The sequence below is a fragment of the Ciconia boyciana genome, chromosome 17, assembly GCF_034638445.1.
Source record: "Ciconia boyciana chromosome 17, ASM3463844v1, whole genome shotgun sequence".
NCBI lineage: Eukaryota > Metazoa > Chordata > Aves > Ciconiiformes > Ciconiidae > Ciconia > Ciconia boyciana.
In genome coordinates this window covers 12,092,167-12,103,758 of record NC_132950.1, presented here as the reverse complement: position 1 = coordinate 12,103,758, position 11,592 = coordinate 12,092,167, and the positions used below count along the sequence as shown (strand labels likewise).

Below are 11,592 nucleotides of genomic sequence, written 5' to 3'. Positions count from 1 at the left end.
CCCTCTGAGCCTAGTCCCGCCCCCAAGGCCTGCTTTTTGCCCAATCGCAGCCCCCTATCCGATCCAATTCGCCAGTGAGGAGAAACGAAAGCCCGAAAAGGGGTTACTGGGCCAATAGTACTCGGAGGCGAGGCGACGGCCTGATTGACAGCTCTCCTCACGAGTGATTAGCGGCGATGGGCGTTAAAGGAGCCGTTGTTCGTCAAATCGCAGCGCGAGGCGCCGGGTGACGGACGAGGAAGTCGCTGGTGCGCCCGTCTGCAGGTGGGCAGCTGGCCAATGGGAGGCGGGGAGCCGGCTGATGAGCGGCGGGAGGGGCCAATGGCGCTCCCGGGGCGGGGTGAGATGAGGACGCGGCGGGGCGCGGAGGTCACTGTGGGCGCTGAGGGGTGGCGGCGGCGGCGGGAAGCGGAGCGGGAGCCGGGGTGAGGGCCGGGCTGGGGGGAGCGGGGCGCGGCCGGGGCGGGAGTGCCCCTGCGCTCGGGGGGGGCCCTGCGCCCGCCGTCGTGGCTCTCCCGGGGCCTTCTGGCCGGCCGCCTCTGGGGCGGCGGTGGGGCCCTCAGGGCTGTGCTGGCTCTGGGGGGAGCCGGCTCTCCTCCCCGGCCGGGGCCGAGCGAGGGAGGAGGAGCTCGGTTTCCTGAGGTAGATGTTTTTGCCTCAGCCCCGCGCTCCAGCGGAAGGTGATTACTAAAGCTGTCTTTCACAAAAGAAGCTTCCTAACTCGGCTAGCGGAAAGGCGAATGTGCTTTAAAGACGGGGGCTGGCCTCGAAAAGTGGGGGGGGGGGGGGGTGTTTTGGGGTTTTGTTTGTTTGTTTTTCCCTTCGATTTGAAGACCAGAAGGTAAAGCTTGAAGCAAGTGAGAGTGGGGAAGGTGCAGAGTGCTGGCACTGAGGGCCTGAGCCTCGCCTGCAGGCTCCAGAAGCGGGGGGAAGCCCAGTGTCACGCTGCAGGATGAGCGTCCCTCTGCCCTGAGGTCGGGAGGAAAAAAAACATCAGAGGTTTCAGATCTCTTCAGCAGATAGCTAGCAGCAGATGCTATAGCCAGCTCTCCTCGAAGTCGGTTTTTTGAGGCTTGCTGCAGCATGCTCATCAACACACTCAGAAGTTATGTTTCGAATGTGAAGTACATGTTGACCTAGGACCAAAATATTTTTTGTGGTTTGTTGTTTTAGTTCACTTATGCCATTAATCTACATGCTTGGGGAATGCAGTGTGGTTCTTTAAAGCATGTGTTCCCTAAAACGTGGAGATTAATAAAAATTTGACAGTTTTAACACTTTCCACTTTCTTGTGTGAATATTAATCATATCTGATTAATAGTTTTACTTCAGAAAAACCCCTAGTTATCAGAGCCTTACCCGTGATGGTAGTAGAGTTAAATTAACTGTGAGAGTGATAAAGAGGTTCCTTCATACGATTAAACTGGGTGAGCAGTTCCAAAGGAAATAAATGACTGATGGTGAATTTGTACGTGCCCCTGTTATGGGTGAGCCGACAGCCTTTCCTTCTCTGCATCTGGTTCCTGTCTGAACAGAGGAAAAACAACTAGAAGAACTGTAGTAGTACAACTATTTTACCAACAAATCCCTGATGGTACAATATCAAGTACTGTGACCTGTCTTTTCTGTGTGTGTCTCTAAAAAATGAACATCATTGGACTTCTATACGGCATGGGGGAAAGGAGACTAGAAATGTGAAAGCCTGTTGCAATTCCTAAAACTTGAGTGCAAAGTCTTTTTAAGAATGGGTTTTGGATACTTTTTGTCTGCTCTTTGAGAATGTAAACAAGAAAAGTCATGCAGGAATTAAGACAAGTTTCTTTGTTAAAACCGTTTCTGTTGCATTTTGAAATGTTGTTAGCTAATATTCCAGTCTGGAATTATAGTAGAGTTTTGCTATCATGTCACAGTTTTTAAAACAGACTTCACTTAAAAAAGCAAGAGTAGAATTGATTTACAGCCACTTAATAATATTACGTATTGGAAGAAGAGACAGAACACTTATTTAGAACTTGTATTTCTAGCTGTCTGATTGAACTTTTTATTGAAGTTGATAACAAACTGCTAATATGAATATGGCATGCTCCAAGGATTTTCTGGGTCTCTGCATCCCCTCAAGCTCTGGAGAGGTATGGTGTGGTGCGTGGGACAATGGAAGGAAGTGGATACGAAGTCGGTTGGGTGGGCCTGGGCATAGGGAAGTGCTGTGAAGACTGGAAGGCTTTTAAACCTCTCCTACATGTTTTCATTATGGACTTTTTTCTTTCTCTGTTATTGCGATATCTTTCCAAGTGGTAAAATCGAGCAATTGCCTAATAATTGTTGTATGGAAACTTGGGTTCTAAATGTATTTACAGATTAATGTCTCAGTGCCATTATTCAAGTCAAAATGCAGAGTGTCATCTTAATTTTTTTTTTTTTTCAGTTAGGTACATTACTGAGTAAATTGGATCGCATGTCTTTAAACAATTGATTTTCAGTAGAATTTAATTTTTACTGGTGTATTTGCTGAACGTCAGTCATCTTCAACTGCATGTTGGGAAGGAAGACATTATTTATCTTGTTCTTGCCAGTGGACTATAGTTGAATTTATGGTCATAAACAAAGCATTGAGTGATATGGAAAAAGTCAGCCTTTTTCTAGCATAAACTGAAAGTCTTGTAACGACTGCTTATTGAGAAGTGTTCATAGACATGTGCGGTTTTGGTGACTAATTTAGGAGCCTAATCTCTGTGGGCTTCTTATTGTTAAAGGGTAAAGAGGTGTACTGCATTGCCGTCTGGAGGAGCCTGATTTAGGTGTGTCTGGACATCACCTAACATTTCTTTCCCTGTTGACTATACGGAGCCTTTCGAGAGAAGCTTCTGAACAGCCATGTTTAGTATTAAGCAGGGTGTTTTTACCTAATCATTTTTGCAGTGGATAGGGAATAATTCAGGCCTAGATCTCTGGTAGCATATTTTAAAGCTTTGTGTAACCGTCTCCCCTGGAGCAGCTTGTGTCCCCGAGAACCTGTTCTTTCAAGTATTGTGCTCATGAAAAGATGGGAATTGGATCCACTTCTCAATAGTGTTTAAAGCATCTGTTTACACTTCCTCATGAACAAACCAGTTGCCAATTAACCTGAGGGAAGCATCAGCTAAAGCTCATGCTTTCTTTATCCTTATTACTTTAAGGAAGGACCAAATGATGGGGATTGTACTCAGCATCTTTGCCATAGTTGAGGATGTTACATATGTGCAGCTTTCCATTGCAAGTATCACATGATGCATTACAATATCATCAATGTCACCTGTATTGTTATGAAAAACAGACTTCTTTAAAAAACAATACCACAGGTGAACTGTTGAAAAAGTTTTGATTTGTTTATTGATGCCCCTTTTTGTTTATGGTTATCATCAAACACCAACCATCTCAAGCTTTTGGATAGAGGTTATCTTTAGTAAATCTCAGAGAAAACAGTAACCAGTTCCATCAGCTCAGACAGCCTTCAGTCTGACTGTTTACTTATGTATTGCCACCAAGTGGTCTGGGGCAACTCCTAGGCCACTGTTTGATGAGTAGGGTTAGTTGCCTGAACCAGAATACTATATCCGGCATAAAGAGTTTCTCCCCACACACCTTTGTCTAAACTTACTGACTTCCTATTGATTTGTCATACAACCTTTTTGTATTAGCTTTGGTGAATCAAATCCATGGTGACTTCATTTTTGGCTGTACGTTAGTAAATAAGTGTCTTGTCTTAGAAATACTCTAAAAGTGTTGTTAGACACTGTCATGTAGATGAATTTTCAGCACTGAGAGCAAAAGAAGTGAACTGGGTTGCAGTCCTGGCATTGTCACCAGTTTTCCTGGCAGCTCTTGACTGGACTGCTACTAACCATGCTTTCCAGTTTCTGCATCTGTAAAGTGTAAGTAAAATCTGGGAGCCGCTTTATTTTTTTATTTATTTTAGTTTAACTAAATGCTTCAACCATATTATCCATCTTTTATTTGCCCTTTGAAATTGAACCAGCTCTTTTCAATGAGGTGAGAAACTGGTGAGATGGCAGCTGAAGGGATACGCTTATCTTGCGCGTCCATATGGAGTTATGTTAGATGCCAGTGTTGAACAACCCACCCTAACAAGTATATCTTCCTTCCACACTGGGTTTATAAACACTTTTAATTGGTGTCCCTGGCCTCTGTCATGCTGTGAAACTAAAGACTGTCAGTTCAACTGCTTTTTAGGCACTTCATGCTTTGAAAGTTAAGGGGGACAAGATCCAGTTGATTCATACGGAGGTATGTTTAAGGAAAAAACCTTTTAAAAGAATATTAAGGAAACATGAAACTTGCAGACAACATGCTCAACTTCTAATAGACCGTTTGTTTCCTCAGTTACAGGTCTGTTACTTGAAAGTGTTACCTATTAGTTATATGAATCACTCCTACTTAGAACAGGGCTGCAGCATGAATTAATCGTGTACTATTGTAAGTCAGTGCTTCCTTGTTATTTAATGTCTCTGTATAAGAAGCATAACAAGGGGGAGCTCGTTACAGAGCTGGCTCATAGAACTTTGAGCAAGGGTGTTTTGTGAGTAGTTCAATGAGCGTGAGCTGCTTGATGAGTGAGTTGGCAAAATCTAACCATAGTAATTTGAACTGGGCAGGTAGAGACATTGCTCTAGATCCTGCCAAAGCCCAGTTTGATTGCAACTAATTTGTCATCCCCAGTGATGCATGGAGATATGTGATTGGTGACTACTGCTGATGAAACATGACAGATCAATTCTAATCTCTTACTGGTGAAGACAGTTATTCATGGGGACGTGCATCTGTCTCTTACTATTTTATTCACAGTAAGAGTGCTGTAAAGCAGTAGCAAGTCTGCTGTTTGAGTATCAAACACTGAATGCTAGTACATCTAGATTTGTCAGGCGCTCTTTGCTAAACTCATTTAAAAACTACATATGAAAGTAAATACTGTGCATTAGAAACAGGGCACAGACTTGTCGCTTTTTGAAAATCTACAGTATCAAGTTCAGTCTTTTCTGACACTTGAGAGATTTATTTTCCCCTCGGATTTGCCACTTGCTTTGCAGGAGTATAATCTTTTTGACAGCACTCTGCATAAGGGCAAGGGATTGAAGACAATTTGTAATCAGCCAGTTCTATTTCTTTGATGCTCCTCAGCAGTGTTTTAACCTTAAAATTCTCCGCAAAAGATTGTATCATATTGCACAGCATAAAATGTTATGGTCCAGTTCCAGACATAGTTCCAGTTCCAGACATGTGGGGTTTTTTCTTGTACCACAAGAACTAGTTGTGAAAACAGGACTGAATATTAGAATGAATCTTTTGATTTCATGGCTGAGTATTGTGCATAAATGTCCTTCAGCACTTATGCATGTAGGGTTTTTTGTGACCCTTTAGTGCAGAAGTAGTAACATGAAGTGGAACAAAGCGTAATAAAATGCTTGCGCAGTTTTGTCTGTGATCCACAAAAGGGGTACTCTGAGCTGCACTGTTGATAATTTATCATGTGGGTGTCTGACAAGCCCACACATACCTTGATATACAACTCTGCAGATACAGTCCTCAGTGTTCTGTAATACCCTGGTAATATTTTATTCATAAATCCTAATGCTGAAGCCCTTAAGGTGTCATAAACACAGTGCTAATGCCTGCAAATTTGAGGGGGGGTTGCTTAGAGAACTATCATGCTCTAAATAAACTGTGGTCCTAACATACAACAGAATGAACATGAATATGCACGAAGTATCATAGGATTAAAGTTCCTGTTGGTGTGTGTTAGTCCTTTTCTTTGCAAAGAATAATTTTCCAGAGTTCATCTTTAACACCTTTTCTCTACAAAACCAGAAAAGAATAAATTAATCTGTTAATAAAATGCAGTGAGGAGCAGGGGGAAAGAATACTTTGTTTTAACTTTGATTATGTATAAAGGTTTGTGTCTTAAAGTTTGCAAGGATGGCAATATGCCTTCATTGAAGAGGAGGGCAGGATTCTGCTCGTGTTTTTGAATGAGGGATAAATCCCTGTTCTGCTCTGGGCAATGTATTAATAAGAAGATGGGGAAAGAATCAAGTAGTCAAACCAAGTGGATGACCACGCACCAGCTTGTTAGTCTATCAAAAAGGCATGTTGACCAAGACAAGCCTCATCTTTGTCTTTAAGGCAGCAGTGTGGGAACTTGGCGTCTTCTTTGCAAAGCGATTAAAATGATGGAATGGTACTTACTGCAGTAGAGCTGCACAGATGTGACTGAGATATGGGGTAGGGGACAACTGGTGTAAATGACAGCTGGTGTCATCTAAGATACTGCATATCTCTGATGTCGGAGATCAGACTCTACAGGCGCTTATGTTGCTTCACTGGCCTGTCAGCCCTGTTCGTGGCTCTTGCAGTGTAGTTTTTGTGGTGGTCGTGTTGTGGTTGACAGCTTTGGCCCGAGTTTGTTCAGTATACCATATATAGAAATAGGAAGATCATGATTAGCACTGGGGCTTGAATTCATCCCAAAGACTACCCCCTCCAAAACACTGAACTCCATATCCTGTCATACTTTCTAGCCAAAAGTGTTTTATTTTGAATTTTCTGAAGGAGTTACTGAATTCTTTGCTCACTGCAGAGCTTAAGGATGAGCTTGGCTTTAACTGGGAGTGCTCAGGTGCTTAAAGTTGGTTGATAGTTATTTGCCATTTAAAGACTTCAGACTGATTGTTTAGTTCTTTCTGTCTCATTTTCCTTCTTGCTGCTAAACACCAGTTGCAGGAGGTAGAGGGGAGGTCTTTATCCCCTGCGGCTTTTTGGAGAAAGTGACAGTTCTGCAGTTCTCTCTGTTCTACATTTCTTTGCACCAGAAATGACCCTGCTGCTCTTTGTCACCAGTGTTTCCTTTTATCCCTCTCCTGGCAGCTGCTCTTGCTCCATTTTGATGTTGGAACAGCAAATGAACTCCCTCTGAAGCAAATGTCATGCCAGTAAAGATGTTGAAGCAGCAAGAAAATTATCTCTGTCTCTGAAGACTGAATTGGAGACCTTTGTGAATGAGATGTTCTTAAAATAGCTCCACAGCATGTTATCTTCCCTAGAAGGTGGGGAATTGAAAACACCGCCACAAGTCACTTGCTTTTGTGTGAGCAGGATCCCTAAATAATTTTTTTTGCAGTGGGGAGAGAAGCAGGTTGTTTACATTTCCTCCAAACTAAAATAGGTACAATAATTTCCAAGCACTTTATTTCTGCTATATCTTTTATTCAGTGATGGGGCAGGGAGGAAGGAAGGAGGCCAAGACACCAGTACTTATGATATGTTGAATTTTCTGGATTATAGATTTAAGCAGAATAAAATACTGTTGCTGAGGTGGTATTTTTGGAAACACCAGCTTTCAGAGACCCGACTTCCTGCTCTAGTTGTCTCACAGTTAGCTTTTTGTTCTGTCATCGATGCCAGTGACGGCAAATTGAACAAAGCAGTTGAGCTGATCTAAATTGATTGTATGCTTCTCTGATTGTGTGCCTCTTGCTAAGAGTTTTGTTTGCAACATCATGGCTAATGGTCATGATTATTTCTTGTCCCAAATTAGCTATGTTCAGTGTAATTATGTCCTGATTACACTGAAACAAAGTGCTTGCAACAATTTGCTATGTCAGATTAGCTGTGTTTTGACCCAATATTCTATAAGTATGATTCGGTGAAGTCCTGGGTAGGAGATTAAACCTTTAGGTGGTTAAGTTCTTGCAGGTGATGATGTATCTGTAAATAGTTATCTGTATCAGTTAGTTTTGTTTGCTCTAGCTTTATAATGATAGCACAAAGTCCAACCTGATTCTGGTTCCTCTCCCCACCCCCACCGCTTATTTCCAGTTTGCATAGCTTCTTAGTGTTTTTTTGTGTAACGACTAATTTTATCTAGCACAATAGCTCATAAATCCTTCACCATGTCAGAGTTCCTTGAGTCTTGTAGTAGACCATATGCATTCAGCATCAAAAAAAGAACAGTGCGTTATGGAAACACTTAAACAGTAATTTTTAAATTGTGGTCTTTGCAGCAGCACACCTATCCATTACAGCAGGGCAATTTTGAGAATGCAACTTAAACAGTTTTTCTCTGAGGCACAGAGTAGTGATTATTCTCTGTGGTCTTGCCAATATTACTGTATTTCTTTGTCATACACAAATAGTCAAGAAAGGAATACATACAGGACCAAGACATCTGGAAGCTAATAGGAAACAACAGACTCGCAGCCTGGTTCATGACAATGGTTCACTCCAGCCTTGTCTTCAGAGTGTGATTCCAGTAAACTGGGATAATGTAATGCTAATTAAACTTAGGTTTACATAGAAGATTTGTTAGGCTTGGAGTTGCACTAATTCTGTGCTTTATTAGGTCATCACAGATGTGAAAAACAAATTTCATATTGACTCCAGAATTATATCCATATATCTGATAGCAGACTTTGGTAATGTTTATTTGAAATGGACTGTGTGAAGCCAAGTCCTTGTGTAGTTCATGTAAGTTGGCACGGCTTCTTTCAAACTGACCTCCATGCTGTTTTTTGGTTTGGATCTTTTTTAGAAGTAAGGTTCTTTAACTGTGTTGTGATGGAAATAGTTTAAAGATCAGCTTTTTGTGTGGTGTATGGAGCCATTCAATGCTCTGTTTTCCATGTGCTTTATTTAACTTCTGTCAGGTTGTTCAGTGGGTGTTTTCTACTAATGCTACCTGTCTGAGCCTGTTGTGTTTGTGTTGGAGCTGGTGAAACACCTGCCCAAGTTATTAACTTACGTTGGTTATTTTTACTGTACGTTTACATACCATTTGATGCTTTGGGCTCATATCTGTTGCAGGAACATATTTCATATGTAGAGATAAAGTTACATTAAATATTATGGTCTTATTAAAGAGTCTGTTCAGTGGAATTTCAAATAACAGGTAATCAACAAAAAATGTAGAGCCAAAAACTCTTTACTTTTACTGTTTTTTTCATAGTATTGTTAATGAAATAACAGAAACCAATTTCTCCAGGCAAAAAACACTGTGAGATTTTTAATCTGCATGTGACAGTACCTGTATATATTTTCCAAGAGTTGCATCACCATTTGCTGCTTGTTTAAACATGTCACATGTTTAGTGACCTTGTTCTTCTATGGGATCCACTGTTTCTGGAGTAAAAACTAGCTAAAATAATACCAAGCCAGAAGTTGAGTAGAGTTCTCTAAATTACCCTAGCTGAGGATCTGGGCAACCATGGCCTCTATGGATAGCAGAGATTCTCAGCTAGTGTAATGTAAAATACTTTGTATAGGCAAAACCCTCAAGGAAACTGATTAATGTGTGATAATAAAACCTATGTGGTTCTAGCCCTGTGCAGTCTATTCCAGTTTGGATACATTCTTTGGACTGCTCTTGCTGCTAGGTGCTTTTGATTCACTTGTTTTCTGCAGTGTACCTCTAATATTAGTGGATTATTTAACTTGCACAGTGTGACCATGGGCACAGTTACTTGTTTATGACGTTCTTAAATACAGTGTGTAATGTCAGGCGTAGAAGTAAAGATCAGGAGGTTTATCAGTCAGGGCAAATCTCTGACAGTCATCACGTAACTTACACCTCAGTTTTACGTTGGGTAAGCACACTTGCTTAATTCAGCATGGAGTTTACATGTCATACAATTCAGTTGCTGTCGGGATTCAAACCTACTAGCCAAGAAAGATAAAGGGTTAGGAAATAATCTTCATTTATGTGTAACCTGGGAATTACTGATTAAGGTGACTGGAAGGTCTGTTTCTTTGGTTAGGCAGACAACAATCGTTATGTTGTACGTGGAGAATTTTGTTAGTTTAAGAGCTCTTGCTGATATTTTTCCACCCGAATCATCGGCTAGCTTCGGGTGTTTGATTTCTCGATAGCCTCAGGAGAGCTGCTGTCAATGTTCGGTCTTAGCTGCAGAACATAGTAGCAGGTATAGCATGAGCCATTTTGGCTATAACACCTGTTGCCTTTTCTCCGGGTGTATTGCAGTGCTCTCTTTCTGAAGTCCCAGAAACCTTAACACAAGAAAGTCCAAGAAACTTTAAAACTAAACTTTTAACTTTAACACTGTATTTTATACAAATCATGTAGATGAAGCAATATTCCATGTGGGGTACGTTTTGAGAATTCGTTAGTTATGCTGTTGCTTCACATAATCCTGTACTTGAAATCAGATGTGTACTTGGGAGCAAAAAATGCATGCCTCACATGTAACGTACGTATTAACTTTTGTTATTTTGTTTATCAAAAAATGATTGTAATGAATGGAGTACCTCTCTTGCTTATGGAATTGGGTAATCTGTATACAAGTGAGCAGTGAAATTAATCAGGAAAAGTCTGATACAACATTCTGCCAGAAACATGAAGAGAATCTTCTACAGGTCTGAACATCTGAATACTTTTGTTTTTCTTGAACTCGGTGGAAGGGGAATTGATAAGTGAAAGTACTAGATGCAAAAATGACATCACTAATTGAAGAGCACGGACTTTTTGTAGCAAACGGTTTCATAATTATATTCATATCATACGTTTAAACAGGGGAAATATTAAAATTTGACATCTTCAATTTTTCACCTTTTGTGTGAAGGTGGAAATAATTAATGGAAATAATTAGCATTACTGATAGAAACACAGAGTTTTCTAACTTCTCTCCATTGTTTTAAGACTATTAATTTTTTTTTTCCTAATCTTGCTTTTTGACATGATAATATCCCTTTAAGGGCTTTCTTTACCAGATCAATTCCTTTCCGACTAGGAGAACTAAAGCTTTTCAGCTGTCTGTCCGATTTAGCCTTCTGGACTAAATCTCTCATATCAAGATAACCAGCAGCAATACTCCCCTCGGGAGATCTGTATCTGTTAGTTATGCATCACTAATTTCTGTGGTGTTGGTGGACCAGTCGGTTGCAAGAAAGCTGTTTTGTAAACAGTTATGGCTGTTAGGGGTTTGTCTTTACTTTTTTGTTGAGGATTTTTGTTTGTTTTGAAATCTATCTTTTACATGGCAGCGATTGAAAACCTGCAGATTTACACATGGGTGTGAAGAAATATGGGGCAGCTTTAGGCAGCTCCTTTGGGATGTTAATTGCCTATGGATTTCACATAGTACTAATGAGGAGCCATATTATACACAGCTAAGGAAATTTATTCCAAAAATACTTATGATGGAGAATGTCATCCAAGAGATACAGGGCTCTCAAAGTACAACAGTCGTTTGTAGCTGTTGCGTAAATCTCTGGTGTCTGTCAGTGTGTGTGTGCCTGCCTACCACAGTGATGGCACTCTGCCTTAAATATACCAGTCTGAATTCCAAGCATCCTAAAGGCCGCTGGTAACTTTTCTTTTGCCCTATGATCTTAATGATATTCAATTTAATTCACTGTAAGGGAAAGTGAGATGTAAATATTCTGTAAATGAGACTCTGAGGTGACATAGTAGCAGTCTGGCATTAAAAAGAAAGGGTGCAGTCTAAAGAGAAACTGTATCTAGATGACAGTCGCAGATCAGAAGCCACTTATATACCGATGTATATGATGAAGAAGAGATGGCTCTCT

At 40.9% G+C, this 11,592-nt stretch overlaps 1 protein-coding gene across 9 annotated transcripts in view; it reads left to right on the top strand.

Moving 5' to 3' along the window:
- Positions 1 to 89: 89 nt before the first annotated feature.
- Positions 90 to 11,592, top strand: part of LYRM9 (LYR motif containing 9) — a 44,971-nt gene continuing 33,468 nt past the window's right edge. Inside the window, exons 1-2 of one of the 9 annotated variants that reach the window (XM_072881970.1) lie at positions 4,161 to 4,284; positions 6,919 to 7,097. The gene's annotated coding sequence lies outside the window, so the exon portion shown is untranslated. The other 8 variants (XM_072881979.1, XM_072881971.1, XM_072881973.1 and 5 more) reach the window with 8 other exon arrangements.